Here is a 22080-nt window from a genome sequence, read left to right as displayed (position 1 = left end):
TACATGATGGACATTGTATGACAAAAATTTATTCCAGTTCCAGAAGCTCTATATATATTAGAGAGATTAGTCCTTTGTAATATGAATTGCAAAATGTGTTTTTTTCCTATAGCCATTTGTCTTTTAACTTTGCTTATGATAAATTTTGCTACGCAAACTTTTTATTTATGTTTTTATTGAGGTAACATTGGTTTATAACATTATATGAATTTCAGGTGTACATCATTAGTATTTTGATTTCTGTGTAGACTGGATCATGTTCACCACACCAAGTGTAATAACCATCCATCAGGGTACACATGTGCCCTTTTACTCCTTTCGCCCTCCTACCTGCTTCCCCTCTGGTAACCACCAATCTATTCTCTGTATCTGTGTTTGGTGGTGGTTGTTTTTATTTTTATGTAATTGTGAATTTATCAATGTTTCCTTTCATAGCCTTTGGATTTTGAGTAATAATTAGAAAGGGGTTTCCCACTTCAACAATCAAAGGAATTCAGCTGTATTTTCTTTGAGTACTTCTGGGTTTTTATTTTTTGACATTTAAATCTTTGACCTATTTGGAGTTTATCTTGGTATATGGTGTTTTGCAAATGGCCATCTTTACTTCCAACGATGAAAAATGTTTTCTGGGGGCCGGCCCCGTGGCGCAGTGATTAAGTTTGCGCGCCCCATTTTAGCGGCTGGGGTTTCACTGGTTCGGATCCTGGGCGCAGACGTGGCACCGCTCATCAGGCCACCCTGAGGCAGCTCCCACTTGCCACAACTAGAAGGACCCACAACTAAAAAGATATACAACTATGTGCTAGGGGCGTTGGGGGAGAAAAAGCAGAAAAAAAAAAGAAAGAAAGGTTTTCTTTATTGTGTATGTACAAAATTCTTACATGACTTGTCAATTTGTGGACTTTGCTATCCTGTTGTATCAGTCTTTCTATTCAAGAAGTCTTTCTATTTCTGTCTATTCAAGCACTAGTACCACAGTTGTTGTTTTTTCCGAAGATTGGCGCCTGAGTTAACAACTGTTGCCAATCTTCTTTTTTCTTCTTCTTCTCACCAAATCCCGCCAGTACATAGTTGTAGATTCTAGTTGTGGGTGCCTCTGATTGTGCTATATGGGACGCTGCCTCAGCGTGACCTGATGAGCAGTGCCGTGTCCACGCCCAGGACCCAAACCCGAGAAACCCTGGACTGCCCAAGCGGAGCATGTGAACTCACTCGGCCATGGGGCCAGCCTCACCACATTGTTTTGACTGAGGATTGATGATCCTTTATAAAATATGATAAAGATCATCCACCCTTCCTGTTCTTATTTTTCAATTTTAGGGCAATCATAGGGCAATTCCAGCTTTGCAAAGAATTGTAGAATGCTTAGAGCTACAGAAGCATTGAAAGTCATTTAGTTCTGAAAACAGAAACTAAATGACTTTCAATGCTTCTGTATTCATCAGGCAAAATTCTGTAGAGACTGTCCTGCTCTCTGAACTCTGAACTCTCAGCATCTCCTATCAGCTATTAAAGGCCAATATCTTAAGGGCAGTATGCTTTTACCTTAAACCTATGCTGAGCCATGGTCAATGCAAACCAGTGAGAAGGAAATTGGAAAAAGTTTTATGATCTAAGAATCAGTGGGTACTCCCTGAATTAATTTATCACTCCCTCCTCCAAACTCTCTGGAGGGTCTTGGTGATTCCCTCTCCACATGGGAACTCCTAACTACAAAGGAAATAGAAAGGAGGCAGATCAAGTATTCTCATTCTGCTGCCTAGGAACAAGACAAAATAGGTTTGATTAAATAGCCACTCTCTGCCACACTTCTGTATGTTTCTGTTTTTTAAAGGATCCTTCACTTATTTGTTGGCTCTTGAGAGAGAGTGCAAGGTTCAAGTGTGCAAGTCTAGACCTTGCCCCTAAGGAACCCAGCAGTGTTCTGCTTCTCTAAAATAAGGACCAAAGGTGTGTGAGAAGTGACCCATAAGTCTGCACTATCACGTGTCCCACAATGGGGGGAAAGGCTACTTTTTTTTCATTGGAATTAGGATTAGGTCAATGGCGGTAGCAACTCCAAAAAAATCTGGTAGGTTGATTTCATCCTTTTACTTATAAAGCTGTTATTATGCTACATGATCTTCAGTTGTGCACTAAATATATATTCGGTATTTGAATATTGATAAACGAAAAACAAAAATGAGTAGCAGTTAAGCAACCCATAAACCTACCCATAAGCAAATTGGAGATTTGAAAATTTACTCTGGATGCTTAACTCTTCCTCATTGAAAACACTTTCCTTAGTAGAAGATACCAACATATTTTAAACTTTTTTTAAAATTGGGAAACATAACATATAAAAAAATCATAACAAAACAGAAATGTAAAGTTCAACGATCACAACGTGAACACCACTACAACCATCACACAAGTCAAGAAACAGAACCTCAGCCAACTCTCCCAGTCTCCTCATATTTGCTTCCCATCAGTAACTCCTCCATCTTCCCTAAATGTAACCACTATCCTGATTTCTAACACTACAATTTAGTTTGCCTGGTTTTGAAGCTTATATAAAATGGGAATCAAACAATATATAGTCTTTTATGCCTGGTGTTTTTCACTCAAAACATGAGGTTTGACAGATTCACCTGTGTTTCTGTGTATAATTGATTCATTAATTTTTATTGTACAATATTCCTTTTTATGAATGTACCACAATTTAGGTATCTATTCCACTGTTGATGGACATTTGTTTCTCTTTTTTAGCGATTACGAACAATGCCATGAACGTACCTGTGCATGTGTTTGGGTAGCTATGCGAACACATATCTGTTTTTTGTACACCTAGGAGTAGACTCACTGGATCAAATGCTAAACTCTTTCTGAAAGTAGTTGTAGCAACTTACATGCAATGGAATGAACATTAAGACTATTGTAATAAACAGATGGAGATGAACCTCAGAAACCTAATAGTAAAATCTAGATGAGAATTCCTGTTGTTCTACGTCGTTTCCAATTGTTTTTTAGTCTTTCTTAATTGTAGTGGCAGATGTGCAGTGGTATCTCATTGTGGTTTGTTTTGCATCTCTTGCCCATTTTTCTGTTGCATTGTGTATCTGCTTAGGCTGCCGTAACAAAATATCATAGCTTGGGTGGCTTAAACAACAGAGATTTATTTTTTCACAGTTCCAGAGGCTAGAAGTCCCAAATCAAAGTGCTGACAGATCTGGTTTCTGATGAGAGCTCTCTTCTTGTCTTGCCGATGGACGCCTTCTCACTGTGTCCTCATGTACACTCTTCTTTGTGCATCTGGGGAGACGGAGTGGGAGGAATCTGGTGTCTTCCACCTCTTATAAGGACACCAGCACTATCAGATTAGGGCCCTACCCATATGACCTCATTTAACCTTAATAACCTCCCAAAGGGCCTATATCTCCAAATACAATCACATTGCAGGTTAGGGTTCCAACATATGAATTTCAAGAAGAACACAATTCAGTCCGTAACAGGTTATTTTTGGGTTTTCACTGGTTTAAAATAGTTGTTTTTCTCTAATTCTGGGCACAAGCTCTTTGTCCATATATGTGTTGCAGGCATCTCCTCCTACTCTGTGACTTGTCCTTTTACTCTTTCAAGGATATCTTGATGAATAAAAATTCATTTAATTTACTTCAACCAATTATTCTGTTTCTTTATATTAGAGCTTTTTTTATGTCTTTTAAGAAATCATCCTCTATCTCAAGGGCATGAAGATCTTATTATATTCTTATGAAGTTAGAGGAACAGTACATAGTCCCCAAGACTGCCCTCACTTCTGACACCAATTGCAAATTTGGAGGCTTCCCAACTACCCTTAGGGTCAGTCATTTATTGAAGGACTCATAGAACTTTCAGTGCACATTGCAACTTTGGAAGATAATAGAGCATATTTACACATGAAGACCAGGAGCCCCAAAGTTCCCTGAGAGAAGGAAATAACCACCATCTAGAGTGTTAAGAGCTTGAGACTAAGGAGAACATGGGAAGCAGTTAGTCTATGATCTTACTTTAACACGTGGGAAATTGTATCTTCACTTTAGCACATCCTCGTGGAGAGGAAGGTACACACAGAACAGGGTGGAAGTCTCCCTGAATGTCCTTGAGAGCTTTAGCCTGCTCTCAGGGAGGCCCCCTGGGTTCACATCCAGATGTGGTGCAGCTCCTTGCCTAAAAGCTTTGTTCTATCAATCAAGAAGGGCCTCCTTCCCCAGAACACAAAGACCTCCTTAACACAGGACTTTAGATACCTGAAGGGCACCTCTTACGGCAGTGAGACTTCCAAGGAGTGTTCTTTCTCCTATTCCCAACGCCTGGCACCAGGAGCACAGCTGCCCCTTGGCAGCTTTCAAGCCTGAGGCCTTCACTGGAATTGGAGACCAAGACCATGACTTGGGTGTCCAGCTGCACGCTGGCCTCAGCACTTGAATCTGAAAACCATCCAGGCTGGGAGCTTTCACACCGTAACACGCCCCCCACCCCAAAAAACAATCACAAATATTGTTTCATGTCACGTATTTTTGTTCTCATCTGAAATCTCTTCTCTCCTTTTCTTTAAAATCCAAAGAACTGCACATCTTTCAAGGCCCTGAACAAGTTTCATAAACATTTACTGAACCCACAGCTTATAAAACCTGTTGAATACTTTGCTATATGTTGTCATTCATTATTCACCAATTATTTATTGATCAACATTGTTTTCTTAGTGTTGGGATCATTGATCTATATTACACGTTTCTTTGGCTACATTCAGTGATAGTTCAGAAGCACACATCCACAATTTAGCTGTGGAGTGAATGGGTTGAGTGAGGCAGAACTGGAGGCAAGAAAAAGTCACAGTGATGCCAGGAAAGATGATATATGATTAGAGCAGGAGGGTAGCAGTGAAGTTAGAAATAGATGGGTTTAAGAGATCATTAGGAGGTAGAATCAACAGCTTAGATGTGAGGATGAGAAGGGTGGCACAGTCAAGGATAATACCATGGTTTTAACTGGAGCAAGCAGGTGATCGGAACATTCCTTCATGAAGAATGGGAACACTGAAAGAGCAGCTGATATGGAGAGCAGGGATGGCGTCAGATCATATGTTGAATGTGATTTCCTATAGAGCGAAAAGAGTAGATGGCCTGTGACAGACCCTGAGATGTCCAATATACATGGCACAGGTAGGTCTAAGGGTGTGTCCGTCTGCTGAAATTCACCATAAAGAATTTTATGTAAATGGTTGTTAATCAGTTATAAAGGACAAAAAAGGCAAAAGGGGGCCTGAAGTATCACAAAGATAGTAACAGTGGGAAGCAGCTACCACCTCTAGGGTTGAGAGAACAAAGAGAAGATTCTTTGAAAAGACTTCCAGAACTAGGACCCAAACCTCTGAGGAGCAGATGCTGGACCACTGGTGTTGGTAAGTCTGTAGAGGCACCATCAGGCAGACTTTAGGAGCACAGGTTTACAGATTGGAGCTGAGTACTGTTAATGGATTCAACTCTTGCTGCCAAGGGGAAGAACACTTGCTGTGGTGATGTCACAAACAAGAAAGTAAACAGGTAGTAAATGGGAAGTGCTATCTCCCCCTTCCAGCCCTCCAGTGTCTCCTCTTGGCAGGGACTAGCGGGAGGCTGCTGACAAAGCAGATGTGTGCTGTGCAGAGTCCTAGCTCCAGCATCACTCTGCAGAGGACAGAAGAGACCAGATCTTCATCCCCAGCACAGGGTGCTCTCAGACTGCAACTGTTGCTGGTCTCAGGCTGCCTCATCATCCCTTGTGGTTCCCTTTAGCCCTGTCCGTACCTTTGTAAATAGTCCTTTCATTATATTCTTTCCAGTTAAACCTTTTGCTTTAACTTTTTCCTGTTGGAATCCTAATTTGGCCCTCCTCCAGTTTATAGGACAATATTTCCTTTAGAAATGCTGTTAAACTCTCAATTAAAAAAAAAGGGAACTTATCTTAGGGAAAAAAACTATCACTGTTTGCAGGAGCTCACCTTTCCACGGTACAGGATAGATTAAAACCCCTTTGTGCATATTCAGTACATGCTGCTTGTTTTCATCTCTATCCTCTCTGAGTTTCCAGGCAGTTTCCCTCCATCTCAGCAACCCCCTTTCTCCAGCCCACTATTGTTTCTCATCCTCTATCTCCACTAATAAATCAGAGGCCTTCCCAATTGCACCCAGCGCACCTAGAGTCTACTCCAGGATGTATACTGAGAATGATTTTAAAAGGTAAAACTCAGAATGAGACTTGCAGCTAACAGGAGCCTTCCTAGAGACAATGAGCTGATACGTCTAGACTACAAGTGAACCAGGGGTGACACTGCAATGTCACAGTCAGGGCTTCAAGAGGGCAGAGCATGGAAACCCAAAGGGAAATATTCACCTAGCACAAAGAGAGAAGGAATTATGGGATGAGGATTTGTCCGTGTGTCCCCAGATTTGCCCAGCAGAGGGAGACCTGTGGCTGATGGCAGCTGCCCACAGAATTAGAGGAGGCTAAAGCTGGAATAACAATCATGTCCACTATTCCTAAGTATTCAGAGAAAAAGGCTACCGTTCAAAAAACTTTTTATCTACATTAAATTCTAATTTTTATAAATCTGTAAACATATTTTCCATAGTTTGTCATAGTACATATTCAATTTTATGTTTTGCTTTTTCCACTTAACCATTTTTCCTAGATTACTATGTATTCATAATAATCATTTGTTATACTGCATAATTCTTCAAACTTCTTAGTATGACTAAATTTAGTCACTCATTTGTTTTGTTTGAAGGAATTCCAGAATATTTCAACTGACCTAATTAATTTTACAATTAATGTATTTCTGAAATTAGATATTGGCTCCTTTAGAATTGGTATCTTAAAATATGTTCCAAAGTTATGGGCATTTATGAATTTTCATTTTATTACTGTATTGATTTTATCAGAATTTCCTAACTTATAAAGCTGTAAACTATATATGATTTAAGAGATTAGCCCATAACGTTAAAGTAGTTGTGAGTAGAAATAAAATGCTCCCCTCAAGTTTGTTTAAATTTTTATTTATTATATACAAGTGTAAGAAATAAAATAGCTAAGACAACCACCCGATTTTTTTTCCCCAAAATGCATGCTTTTACTTTAATATCAGCAGATTTCTGTGTTGGCTAGAATTGTTAGGGTAAATATTGAAAAGTTCCCAAGCAAATGCATTTTCCTCTCATACTGTTATCCAAAAAAAAGTGAGAGCCATCCTATATTATAAATATGCTTTCTGCTTTTGTTATCAAATATGACACATTTAGGTTTCAACTCATTTGAAGGTTTGTGAAATATTATTTGAATTGTTACATAACTCACAAAGACAATGCTAGTCTGAAATACTGACAGCTCACACATTATCAGGTGAACTCAGAAAGCTTATTAAGCCTCATATTTCTTTGTCTTCCAGCTACTAAACCAAACAAAACCCTCCCAGTCCTTAAGACAGAACTTTCGTCACCTGTCTCCCATATTTCTGCAAGACGTAACAATCAATACATTGGATTCCATGTTGGTGGAGTTCCTACTGATGGCTTCAGTTTTCTCTGTAAACAGGGAAAAGGCCCTGTGGTAAAAGTAACATCTGGTATGGTGGCAAAACAGAAAGGAAGAGGGGGAGGAGGTCTGTGGGGAATGGGGAGAGGAATGACTATAAAAACCCAGCAGGAATTCCAGGAGAGACCACCCAAAAAAGCAACTCTCTGGAGAGACCTGGGATTCCATGAAGGCCTGGGGCACACAGGAGGTGCAGGCTGAGGGAGTTTCCTTCCCACACCACACAGTCCCCACAGGTAACATGGACGCGTGTACGGCAAAGGGGATGATCCTCAGCACCTGGGGTACCAGAGGAGGTGGCACCGAGCAGACTGTGGAGAGGATTGTGACCACAAAGGGACGTTTTGGACTGTGACCAGAAAGGATCAGGATGAGAATGTACAGCTTTATCCAATTATCTGGTCTCAGGGGATCCAGAAAAACTGGTCCCAGAGGTCTCCTGGGGATGTAGGTTCTTAAGCTCCTTTTACAGAGGAGGTTTCTAGGAGAACTTTGTGCAGTTAGCAACAGGCAGCTTCCCCTCTGCACTACACCATTCTCCCCACTTCCCTTGCTTTAGGTTTTATCAGTCCAGGTAGTAATCACACAGTCACAGGGCCTTACATATGTACCTGTAAATTTCCTTAAAGACAATGCCTTCTAAACCCCTTGTTCAGTAGATAAGAAAACAAGACAATAAAATGACTCATGCAAGATGCCCAGGTAGTTAGCAGCTAGTAAAAACTGAATAACTATAAAATGGGAATGTTTATAAAGGTTACATTAAATATAATTTATAAGCACTGCTAACTGCCTAATAACTACACAATACAATAATATTTATGTATCTTTAAATATGTATAATAGAAACTTGTAGAAGGTATATCTGAATACAACTCTGTTCTTGGCTTAGGTTTCCTAGTTCATCATATTAGGCATAGCTGCCTAAGAATTTATGCTTATAAGGTTTGTAGCCGCCCCTGACATAGGAAGGGTTAATAATCACTGGAAAAAGCTTGCCAACAAACTGTGACCCGGAGGTGAGAAGGCCGGTTAGCCAATGACTGGTAAGACCCCTGGGGGGGCAACCTAAGCCAGGCGGCGGCCGCCCAGGGGCACAGATGGAGAAACGATATCGATATCGGGAGCAGGAGGGACCGTTGCCTAAGAGGCCTTGCCTGCTCCGAGATAAAAATATAGGAGCACAGCAATAACATGATAATATCAAAACAGAGGCCAAGGGAGGGCTCCTTGAGAAATCACCACGAATTCTTGGCATTCACTAATTACTTCATCCAGAACACCTGTGTATGTTTAACAGCTGTAAGCTATGTATGTATTGAAACGCTGGTTATAATAAACTCAGAGTGGCCATCAGCCCTCTCCGCATCTATCCTGATGTGTACATTGGATTGCGACACTGACAAGGTTAAAAAACTTGAGAAAAAATAGAGAGGACATGTGTGGATAGATAATAGGAGGGAGAGGATGGGAAGGCAATGGCAGGAAGGAGAAGGGAGAGGGCAAAACAACAGAGTTAGGGATAAGCTCTATTTAAAAGGTGACTTGTGAACAGGAGAGTGTAGGAAGGGATTCCACACAACTGAAGCTCAGGGGGACAGACGGATGACATCATCGTGTGAACTGGGTGAGTGATAAGGCAACAGGGAGTGGTAGGGCCTAGGGAATACCAGAAAGCACACTAACATTCAAACTTTTTAAAACATTGCACCCAACCACAATGTGTCTGTCCTGGGCACCAGTACCATACCCCTCTATATACCACGGAATGGGTAAATTCTCAATCCCTGATAGAAGGCATAAGCATTAAAAGTCTTAGGCCCTTCATTCAACAAATATTTATTGTGCATCTACTATGAACTAAGCACTGTATTACGTACAAACATTCTAATCTCCATAAAACTTAATTTCCTTATCAATAAATGGAGACATTAATCCTCAGTTTATCCGTGATTCTGAGCCTGATCCTTTGTGACTGCAGTAGGTACAGCTTTCTATCAGTTTCTCTAAATAGCTCTGCCAGACTCTGGTGGATGCTGACAGACCCTGAGGACCCATCCTGATGGCACTGCTCCCCTCCCTCGGCTACCTGCCTCCGCAACACCACTCCGTTCTTCTGCAGGGCCTTCCTTACCCTGAGGAGCCTTACCCCCTCACCCTGCTCTGCTTTGCCTCACATATATGGAAAGGCCCTTTCCTTATCATCCATGACCAAGATATGAGAATCTAGAACTTCCCCTAAACCACACTGAGTGCTGCGAGAATGAAAGGAGTGGATTATAATCGGGACTTAAAAGTGGATATCAGAGAAGACTTCTCTCCAAACCCATTGAGGGTGACTGTTCTTCACTGGTGACTTAGAGATGCAGCTCCTTCCATCCTGTGGCTTGTCCACCTTCAGGTCACAGCTTCCAAGGATGCCCTGTGGATGGTCTCTAATGCAGGGAGTCTGAAGAGAAAAAAGGCATGGAATATTGTGAGTGGTAAGTGTTATGGGCCAAGTCTGGAAGGATACACATCACTTTTGCACACCTTCTACAAACCAGAACTCAGTCACTCGACCACACATACTGACAAGCAGGGCTTAGCAGGAGTCTAACTCTGAGTCCACAAGGAAGAGAAAAGGGATTATAGTAAACATGTAATAGTCTCTGACACAGAAGCTTTTGCTCACTATCACTATGCCTGGCCCTGGCCTGTCTTCCTTTCCTGCCAGGTCACAGGAGCCAGCATTTATTCCTGGATTGGGTTCGTGTGGGGATATTAAGACAATAATGAACCAATGCAGGCTCTTGAGCACAGAACCAACTGATAAAACAATGCACAAATCAGATGAGTCTGATGATTATGAATCATGTCAATGAAAGCAAAGAAATATAATAACTGAGCTAATTTTTGCTTTTTGGATCAATTTCATTGGAGTCTCTTATACACAGTAAACTATACAGAATTTAAATGTACAGCTTGATGATTTTTGACAAACATATATTCCCATGTTACCACCACCCTAACCAAGATACAGAATATTTCAACGGCCCTAAAAAGTTCCCTTATGCTTCTTTGAGTTCAGTAAGACCTAAATAAATGGAGACATACTATATTCATGGATTGGAAGGCTTAAAATTGTCTCAAGATGTCAATTTTCTCCGAATTGATATACAGCTTTAATACAATTCCAATAAAAAATACAGTAATTCCAATAAAAATACAATTCCAATAAAAAATACAGTAGAAAAATATAGTAATCAAGACAGTATGTCAGTATGTTTTGGTATAAGGATAAACAGAAATATCAATGGAACAGAATAGAGTACTCAGAAATAGACTCATACATCTATAGTCAATTCATTTTGACAAAGGTGACAAGGCTATTCAATAGGGAAGGAACTGTCTTTTCAACAAATGGGTCTCAAGCAACTAGAAATCTTTGCAGGGAAAAAAAAAAAGAAACTTCAAACCTTACACAAAAATTAACTCAAAATATATCACAGATTTAAATGTAAAAACAAATACCACAAGACTTCTAAAAGGAAATATAGAAGAAAATCTTCAATACTTTAGCAGAGGCAAAGATTCCTCAAAAAGACATGAAAACCATGAACCATAGAAACCATGAACCATAAATGATAAAATGACAGACTGTACTTTATCAAAAGTAAGAATTTCTGTTCTTCAAAAATCAGTTAAGGCAATAAAAAGAGAAATCACATTGAGAGGAAATATTTATAATATATATATGAAAAAGGAGTTGTACCCAGAAAATATAAAGAACCTTACAACTCAATAAGAAGACAGACAAGAAAAAAAAAAGGTAAAAGTTTTCAACAGACATTTCACAAAAGATGTGCATGGAAAGATGCTAAACATAATTGTTATTAGGGAAATGCAAATCAAAACCACAATGAGATACCACTTCACACCTAATAGAATGCCTGAAGTTAAAGACACTGAGCCAGTGTTAGCAAGAGTGTGGAGGACCCAGCACTCTCATACATTGTGGACAGAAGTGGACAATGTTACAACCACAGTGGAAAACAATTCAGCTGCTTTTTATAAAATTAAACAAACATTATACAGCCCAGTGATTCTACTCAAAAGAAATGAAAACTTGCCCACACCATGACTTGTATACAAGTGTTTATACCAGCTTTTTTCACAATGCTATAGGAAAAACCCAAATGTCATCAACAGGTGAATGGAAAAACGGATTGTAATATATCCATATAACAGAATACTAATCAGCAATAAAAGGGAACAAACTACTGATATATGCAATGACATGGATGAATCTCAAAAATATATCGAGGAAAATAAACCAGACTTAAGAATACATATGATGTAAATTCCATTCATATGAAATGGGAAAATAAGCTGTAATGACAGAAAGCAGATCAGTGGTTGCCTGGGTCCAAGGGTATGAGGGCTGGGAGAGAGGGGATTGTGTACAAAGGGGCACAGGAGAACTATCTAGGCTGATGGAGATGTTCTGTATCTTGATTATGGTGGTAACTACATGGATATATAAAATAACAATCATATAAGTGATACACGTGCATTTTATTGTGAATAAATTATTCATCAATAAAGCTGATTTTTTAATGAAATATATTATTGGCTGGAATGGGGAGGGTGACAATTATTATCAGGATAGCTAGCACAGTAAAAATTAAAGAATACTATAATCAACTCATAATTATGGAAATTAAAGGGGAGAAATAACGGCATGATTAATTAAAATAAAAAACTTCTAAATTTTAATTTAGCCCATGCTTTTAAAAGCTGATCTCCCTAACCAAGGCCACCCTTGAACCTTCCATGTTCTACCATTCTGGTTGCTTCATATTGTCCTAATCTACCTGTCACGAAAAAGCTATCAGATAAACTTAATCATATGACTATATAAAGATATTGTACGTTAAGCTTTAACAAACACTTTAATTTCTAAAGAAGATACTGTTTACAAACAAACAAAACCAAAAAAGAAAAATTAACACTTAATAGTAAGGGTCCACATACAAGAAGAGATGAATGGGGAAATCTGGAGGATAGGCCCTTTCTGGATTCTCCCTTCACCACCCCCCCTCAAACACATACACACACAGGGCCGCCATACAAATGGGGCCACCAACTCTAGCTATCTGGTCTAATTAAAGCTCCTGTTAAGTAGCTGAACAACCAGGGTGTAAGGACTCTAGGACCTGAACCCTGGGTTATGCCCTAGTGACATGTTCTCTCTCTCACTATGCCACATCAGACTTCCCCACTGATGGGGTGGTTATGAGGACTCAAACAGATCTTTGGTTGGGAGGACTATTTCATTTTCCTAACAGAGAATAGCCTTGATTCAGAAATAAATGAGGAAATCAGTACAATAAAAGAGAAAGCCCAGAAACAGTACCATGCGTACAATACATTAGAAGTAGCATTAAAAGTTAGTGGAGAAAGGCTGAGAACTCAGGCTCAGTAATTGGCTTTCATATGGAATCAAAAGAAAATTATAGCTCTACCCCACATCATCCACAAAAACATCCAGATCTAATGAAGATATAGATAAGGCAATCTTTTAAGATTTTAGAAGAAAATGAGAATATTTATGACCTCAGGGAAGGGCAGAATTTCTTAAAGCAGACACAAAAATCATTAAGAAACATACTATTGAATTTGAACAACCCAAAATTAACATTTCCTATACAAGAGCCATTCTAATCACAGATAAGGGACAAAAAATACAGTTGTAGAAACTAACTGTTCACATATCACTAAGGATTAGAATCCAAAATACAGAAAGACCTCTTAAAAATCAATCTTGTTTTTCTTATAAAAGAAAAATAACCCAAAAGAATACTAGACAAAGATATACCAACAAATGGCAGAAGAGGAACTAAGAAATAGCCAATAGCCGATAACTCGCAAAAGCCAAAGAAATGCAAATGAAAACAGTCAGGGGCCTGCCCAGTGGTGGAGAGGTTAAGTTTGCTCGCTCCGCTTCAGCGGCCCAGGGTTCACAAGTTTGGATCCAGGCAAGGACCTAGCGTGGCTCATCAAGCCATGCTGTGGCAGCATCCCACATAAAATAGAGGAAGATTGGCACAGATTCTAGCTCTGCGACAATCTTCCTCACAAAAAAAAAAAATAAACAAAACAGGGAGATATCATCTCACACCCACAGTGGCAGGGATGCAGAGGGAAAAAGGACACTGCGGACAGCAATTTGGCAGTCTGGAGTCCAATTAACAATGTGCATCGTCAACAATTTCCTTCTTGGTATACACCTTGGAAAAATTCCTGCACATATACACAGGAATGTGTACTAGAACGTAAGCTGCGGCACTGTTTGCAAGAGAGAAAAAAATATAAAACATCTAAATGTCCATCATTAAAGGAATGAATAAACAAAATGTTAGGTATATTCATAAAATGGACAGCTAAGCAGCAGTTAAAGAATATGAACTCATTTTAATATAACTATTTGAAAATTTTATCAAAGACATAACATACATCAAGTGATAAAAAGGGGTTGTCTATGGGTAGTGGGATTAAGGTGATCTGTTTTCTTTTAAATTGCTAGTTTTTCCATTTTTCTATAATCAATATGTTTTATCAGAATGATTTTAAATACCCTGTTTTTAAAGAGCTCTATCAATTTTTTGTTCAAGAACCACATCTGCACCCCCTTCTCTGTGAAGCACCCCTTTGGCCCCTGACCACACCAGGCTCTAATAACCTCTTCAGGTACTAAGTACCACTTTGTGATAATTTACAACTAATCCTTCTTAATGATAATAATAATATCAACATATAGTGAGTGTTTTGTATGTGTCCTGTGTTTACTTAAAGTAATTTTTAAGTGTTCTTAAAACAATTTATTTGCATTTGTTCTTTCTGTCTCTCGGGGCTGACTGAAACCTCCGATAGCCATACCTAGAAGTGGGAGTATTCGGGAGAAAAGGGGGATATCTCCAAGAATGAAGAGGGAAAGGAACAATTTCTGAAGAGGGGGTAAGAGAGGAGTAGTTACCTAGAAACACCAACCGAATCAGCCAAGAATTAATGTTACAAAGTAATTAGGCATTTGTATAACTTGATCCTTGTATATTATGTGTATAAGTACACAAACATGTTATTCCATTATGAAAGCTATAAAAAGTGAGATGGTTTAATATTAGAATTGTTACTAATATAATTCACCACATTAACAAATTAAAAGAAAAAAATCACACTGGAGTGAAGGAAGATAGTTGAAATTTGTAGGACTCGGCTCAAACCATATCTGGAAGAAATTCTGTTGCTCTAAATATATCATCAGGAAACAATTAAGTGAGCTAATTATTCAACTTAGGAAGGGGAAAAAATGAGCAAAAGCAGTAGGAAAGAAATGATAAAGATTAGGGTAGAAATCAGTGATAAGACAAACAATAACAATAACAAATAGAAGAGATTAACAAAGCCAAAAGCCAATTCTTTTAAAATTAGTAAAATAAATCTCTGGCCAAAGTGACACACAGAAAAAAAACAAAGACAAGAAATTTTTTAAAATGGAGAAAAATTTGTATTTGTTGCAATCCAGGACAAAATTTCAATGGAACTGTTTTTGAAAATAAAAACATTCTAAAATTTACACGGAAGGTAAAGGCTCCCAGATGAAATTAACTTCAAAATATAGGACAAAGGGGGATCAGCCCGCCCAGATGACAAAATCACAGCAATAAAAAGAACAGAGAGAACAGCAAGATAACGCAGAGCCCTGAGACAGCGGCGGGTGGATGTGGGGATTGAACATAGGAAAACGAAACAGAGCATATCAATGGGGAAGGACAGATTGTACATGGTGGGGGGAAAACTAGCTCACTGAATGAGAGAAATTCAACTGCATCCCAACCTACCATCACCTACAAAGGCAGAATCCAAATGAACTAAGCGCCTAAAAGTGTAAGGTAAACTCTAAAGTTTGTAAAAAATAAATAAAAGAGAACATCCTGCAATCCAGGGGTAGGGAAGAACTTCTTGAAGTAAATCCCAAAGGCACAAGCCATAAGGCCACAATTAATCATTTTGATTACGTTAAAATTAAAGTTTTCTGTTCCATTAAGGATCCAGGACAAAGTTAACATAAAATATTTGTGAGAAGACATTTAAAATATCGAGAAGCAACAAAGATTAATAGCTAGACTATATCGACATCTGAAAAAAATCACCAAAAAATGTAATTGACTCAATAGGAAAATCAACAAAAGATAGCATCATCAGGCGGTATACAGATGAGAAAACTGAAATGCTAACAATTATTTAAAGAGATTTATAAACTCAGTAATCCTCCAAATAGACAAAGAAAACAACAATGAACGATCACGTTACTCCCTATTTGATTGGCACAAATAGAAAGGTAGATAATGCCAAGGGTTAGCGAGGACGCAGGCAGAAAAACTCTCAAGCGCTGGTGCAGGATTCTAGATGCTGAAGTCACTTGGAAAAGTACCTGGTGGCACTTAGTAACTGTCAGAATTTGGAAGTCCTTCATTGGGAAGGTGAAAATGTACAACAGGGAGGTAGAGAGATGCACACTACGGAAAAGCACTCTGCAGTCATTACGATTTAGATAAGTTAGACACAGCAACATGGAAGGGTCTTAAAAACATCTTAAACACAGCATGAGATCATAGTGGCAGAGCTTACCAGCTCTTCCCAAACATCCACTTTGTGGAGTATACAATCTAAATGTTTATCAATAAAGGAACCCAGAAATACATTATGACTTATTCTTCAATGGAACAGACTCAACTGCATGGATCTATATAAACAAACGAAATCAATACCACGTGGGGGAAAAAAAGCCTGTTACAAAACGTTAAATGCAAAAGGTCATTGCAGCAAGACAGCACTTGATATTGCCTTGCCCGTCCTTAAACATCCTCTTAAATGATGTCATACTGCATCTAACATTTGGGAAAGTACTTTTTAATATTTTTAATAAAATCAGGTACTGGAAGAATACAGCCCATATCCAGAAGAGTGGCTGCCTATACAGGGGATAGAGGGTGAATTCTTCCTTTAGCTTGTCACTTTTTATTTCTCTAAACACAATCCGAAGCAAATACAGTCACATGTTAACTTTTAAAAAGCAGGGGTTTGGATATGCAGGTTTACATCACTTTTTCTATTTTGAAGTCTTTCTCAGGAAAACCCAGTAACTACAGACCACAGCTACAAGGCCAGGAGGGACTGGTGATTGTCCGCTCCGCATCAGCCTCGCCCCCGCCTTCCCAGGTTTCCCACCCCAACCTGGGTGGGGGGTGGGTGTCTCTTTACTGGACTCACCTCTTTTTATTTCCAGCCGACTCAGACCTGGAGTCTCCATCTTCATCACCTGAAGATTCCACCAGCATCAGCTCCTTTCCCAGCGATCTCGCCCTTAGAGGGAAACGAGAAAAGCATCAGCGAAGTCCGATCGGAAGATCCTCAATGTGCTGCACATGGGCTTTAGAGCCTCGCCCAGCGAGGGAAGAGGAGCTACCCAGCAGCCGAAAGGACGCTAGTCTGCGCGAAGGGAGCTGGCCAATCAGAGACGCCAGAGAACAAGCCTCGTAGGGGGCGCGCTCAGTGCCTCTGGAGCCTGTAGGGGTTCCTGTGCCGGCGAAGGGGGCGGGGCCAGCGTGTGGGCGGGGCTTCTGCGGCGTGAGAGGCTGTGGCCGCAGCTAGGAGTGGCGTTCGCAACGCCGCTCACGCCGGAATCCGGCCTCGCGCGGTTTCGCGTGGTCTCCTCGGTTACGTAGTCTGGGCTGCCGCCGCGGCCCAACCAGTGCCCCGACTCTTCGCCGCGTCTGCGTCTGCGCCGTTGTTGCTGTGTGCGCGCGCGTCTCATAACCGAATTTCGGATGTGAGAGTCACAAATGTGGTTTGTTGTTTTTACTGACGCACAAAACATGAAAAACATCTTTATAGGAAATAAACGGTGGGCCGTGCCCTTTCAGAACAGTAACCTGTTTCCCAAAATATCTCGCTGACAATGGCAGGAGAAGGGTATGTAATTTAAGTGGCCCACATCCACATAGAACAGCCCCACCAGTTCTGAGATCCTGCAGAGGGCTGGACTCCAGGCCCCAACCATGGGTCCCTCGGATGTGGAAGAGGAGGTTGCGGCGCAGGCAGCCCATAGGTCCTGCTGCCCGCGCTGCTCTAGCTGGGGTTACACGCGGTCTGGGCGCCTCCCTGCCGCAGGTGGCCCAAGGCGAGACGCCCGAATCGAATGGAACCTTGCACCCCTCAGGACCCGCCTCAGGAGGAAAGGCGGGGTGCTTTGTGAGGGGGGTATGTGTGTGTCCTGAAGTCATCCTCATGGCTCATCTGGGGTGTGGGGGTGGAACTGGGTAAGGCTGAAGAAGTGAAACCTGATGACACTGCTGGAGGAGAGGCTCCTCCAGTGACACTCCAGAACCTCAGAATGTCAGCCCTCTGTCTGGGCCCTCTCATATCCCTTTTACATTTTTCTGCAGCAGGCCAGGCATCAGTATGTTATTAAAAATCTCTCCAGAGGACCAGAATGTGCTGCAAGGGTGGAGAACCACTGATCTGGGCCGAGTCCCACACAGTAATGAGTGCTTTCTTTGTCATCTCTAAAATTGAGTCAATAGTTTTCTGGAGTAATGAAGGCCCAGAGAAGGGATTGAATTATCCAGGATCTCACAAAGATTAAGAGATGGTGGCCCAAGGATTCCTCTTTAGCAGGTCATATATATGAAGGTGCTTTGTGTGGGCAAAGAAGAGAGGAATTATCGATGACCTGAAGAACTCAGACCTTGTCTTTCAGGAGAAACTGGGGCTGAGTCTGCTGAGGGTTAGGGATTGAGAATGTCTCTGAATCTCTGCTCCTCCCTTAAGTTAGACGTAGAGACTTGAAGCAGAAAGCGTCTTATGCTAGACTGGAAAAATTGCCCTAAATTCATCTCATCGCATTTCTCTTTGCACCCCATTTTGCATTGTGATTTTGCAGCTGCTCCCATCAAGAGGTGGAATTTATTTCTCTATCCCTTGAATATGGGTTAACCAATTGATTTAAGAAATGTGACCTAAACAGATGCTTGAAAAGAGCTTGGTGCATTGCAAGTTGTCCCCCTCTTGAGTCTCTCATAACCCTGAAACAACCAAGTGAAAGATGCTAAGCTTGACTGCTAGGGGATGAGGCACTCGCGTCTATAGCCTGCCAACTGCCAGACTTGTAGATAAGACTGTCCCAGATCACCCAGCGCCAGCTGACTCTCCTGTTGATACAGACACATGAGAAAGCACAGCAGAGTTCGACTGAGATAGCCCTGACTACAAGAACCACCAGCTAACCTACGGAATTGTAAGTGGAATAAATGTAGCAGTTTTTTTTTTTTTTGAGGAAGATTAGCCCTGAGCTAACTACTGCCAGTCCTCCTCCTTTTTGCTGAGGAAGCCTGGCCCTGAGCTAACATCCGTGTCCATCTTCCTGTACTTTATCCGTGGGATGCCTACCACAGCATGACATGCCAAGCAGTGCCGTGTCCGCACCCAGGATCCGAACGAGCAAACCCCAGGCCGCCAAGAATTGGAACGTGTGAACTTAACTGCTGGGCCACCGGGCCAGCCCCAATATAGCAGTTTTAAGCAACCAAGTTTTTAGGTGGTTTGTTACTCATCAAAAACTGACTGACACACACTCAGTGAATGGCCATGAAATACTCTTTACAACAGTGACAACTCTGCCTGTCCTTCAGGATCGGTAACCCTTGGTTCTGAGCAAAATCCCAAATGCATCCAGCTCCTTGTCCTATCCCCTGCCCCTCCCCTTTTTTCATTTTTGTATGCCTCCATTTCTTACATGAGGAAACAGCTGTGGAGATTAATAAAGTAGTCCAGGCTCTAGTGATGTTTTCACCTCCAATTTGCAACATTTTCCACTCTCACATCCTCAGAAAGCTTTTCCCATCTGACTCAGGAGCCCGCTGAGTTTCTCAGCTCCTGGAGGGGTTGGCTGATGACCCCAGAGCTATAGAAGCCGAAGAGGGGGTGGAGGAATTGGGGGAAGGGGAAAGAGAGGGACAAGAATATATCAACAGTCTTTTAGACAAATGTTCATATGCTGTGACTCAGGAATTTTCTTTCAAAAACCCACCCTGAGGAAAAACAAGCGAGGTAAAGACCTAGTTACACACAATGACGTTCATTTGAACATTAGTTATAATTGCAAGAAACAACCTGAATGTATCTGAGTCATCATGAAATTGGTGCAGTCATTTAAAATCACATATTCAAATAATTTTTACTGCTGCAGAGAAAAGCTCACAATGAGAAAAAAATGCAAGATCTAATACATATATGGAGAAGCTGATTTACCACCACAGTAGGGTTGTTTGTTCCTTAGAACTGGGAGTATAATTTACTATATTTTACAGTATAACACAATAAATACCTATTAATTTAATCATTAGATATTTGCATCTATTTTCATATTTACATATAGAAAAAGGACACGAGAGGGGAAGGTGGCAGTGATGCTGACTCTGAAAAGTTGAGCTCAGACTGAATATTGGTAGAGGTGGCTACTAGGATGTGACCTGGGGATGGAGGGGTGCTAGAACAGGGAGACTGAGACGGGGAAGGTGGAAAAGGCAGTGCCAGGCGCATTCCTGACCTAGTTACCACCGTGAGCACATGCTTTCCATATCGCTGGATGCCCTCTGAGGCACTGTGTTGAATAAGTCTCAGAATTGTTCCTCTGAAGGTCATTTAGCTGGAGCCTTTATCCACCCACTCCAGCCCCACTTAGCTTGAAGGTTTCCGCCTGGAATGTTAATCCTCCCCACACTTCCTATCTGCCCAGCTGGTAATCAGAATGAGCACACTCAGCTTCAGAAAAAGCAGATAGGAAAAAGACTGCTCCGAGCCAAAAGTCCTTGTCCTAAATGACCTCGGCATTGTCTAGAACCAGAGAGAAGGCCACTGTATATGCAAGATGAGAAACAGGAAGAACAGATTACAGACAGTTCCCAATTTACTATAGTTCAATTTAGGAGTTTTTTGACTTTAGAATGGTGCAAAAGTGATAGGTATTCAGTAGAAACTGTTCTTCAAATTTTGAATGTTGATTTCTTTTCCCAGGCTACTGATATGCTTATGATACTCTCTAGTGATGCTGGGCAGCTCTGTCAGCCACGCAATCACAAGGATAGACAACCGATATTCAACACTTTACTATAAAAAAGGCTTTGTGTTAGATGATTTTGCCCAACTGTAGCCTAAGGTAAGTGTTCTGAGCACGTTTAAGGAAGGCTAGGCTAAGCTATGCTATTTGGTAGGTTAGGTGTATTAAATGCATTTTCAACTTGAGATATTTTCAACTTAAAATGGGTTTATCGGGACATGACCCCATCGTAAGTAAAGGAAGATCGGTGTTAATCCAGGAAGGTGAGGTCACCTGTGACCACCCAGCTCAAGACAATAGAGTTGCCTCCTGCTACGCCCTCTGAGATAGCCGACCCACTACCTGCTGTGTCCATCAAGCGCTGTGCCGACAGGGCAATCTTGTGACTATTGTGGGAGGGACATTTCAATCATATGTGAAACGTCCTGTATGGGGGTATATAACCACTCTGTACACCTCACTTCTTTGGTGCCTTTTCTTCCTTCGGGAAGAAAGGCTCTGGGCCATGGTCCTCAGATTTCAGCTCAGAATAAACTCACCCAAATTTTCATTTATAGATTGGTTATGGATTATTTTCGTCGACAGAGGGATTGTCAAGAAGGTATGAAGAAGGGGCACCAGGGGGCCCCTCTTCTTTTGTTTTCTGGGTAGATATGTACCAGATGCTGCCCACAGGCCTGACCCACTGGTAAGGGAGTTTCCCAGACTGGATATATGAGACACTGGGCTGGGGGGAAGTGGGAGCTCCTGCCACACACTCACTCCCTGCAGCTCTCTGATGAACCGTGCTCAGAATTTTAACAAGATCAAGCTGCCCAGGTTCATGTACTGCCTCTTCAAGGTGAACGAGAAGGAGCTCAGGGGACTACAGTACATTCCCAATCCTAGCTGTGAGTAGAAAACACTAATAACCTTAAGTTTGTTATTGTGAGCACAGGAGCCCTACAGGGCATTCTGCATCATCAGATATTTCAACAAATTGAGAAGGGTTTATTTGAATTTATTGGAATCTGATTCTTTGAAAGTTGATAATCTAGTTTAGATCATAAATATGGTCTCACACAGAGAACAGCAACTCTAGTTTCCTTAAGCAAACAAAAAACACAAACAACAGTAAGAACAAGGAATAGATTGGAAGGATACACCAGGCAACTCACAAAAGAAATCATTGACCCACTAGGCTTCATGGCAGACAGGAGCAGGACTGCACTGTTTGATGAGGATTTTAGGCTAGTTAATTTTAAAACTGCAGAGGAGAAGCAGGCTCCGAGGACTGGAATTTGCTTGCTCTTTGATCAGAGATATTTGCATTTGTGAAGGAAGGGGGG

General features: G+C 41.0%; 1 long non-coding RNA gene across 2 annotated transcripts; it reads right to left on the bottom strand.

Annotated features, from left to right (window-relative positions):
• Positions 1 to 3135: 3135 nt before the first annotated feature.
• LOC103556159 (uncharacterized) lies at positions 3136 to 17321 on the bottom strand. Of its 2 annotated transcripts, XR_011529662.1 has the most exons (4): positions 16906 to 17155; positions 9917 to 10039; positions 7496 to 7580; positions 3136 to 3291 (listed from the first exon to the last, which is right to left on the bottom strand). It is a non-coding gene; the product is annotated as an uncharacterized lncRNA (long non-coding RNA). The 2 variants fall into 2 exon arrangements; XR_011529661.1 differs by lacking the exons at positions 3136 to 3291; positions 7496 to 7580 and having other exon boundaries at positions 9414 to 10039; positions 16906 to 17321.
• Positions 17322 to 22080: the final 4759 nt, after the last annotated feature.

This window comes from Equus przewalskii, chromosome 19 (genome assembly GCF_037783145.1).
Source record: "Equus przewalskii isolate Varuska chromosome 19, EquPr2, whole genome shotgun sequence".
Classification (NCBI taxonomy): Eukaryota; Metazoa; Chordata; class Mammalia; order Perissodactyla; family Equidae; genus Equus; species Equus przewalskii.
This window is presented reverse-complemented; position numbering and strand designations above follow the sequence as displayed.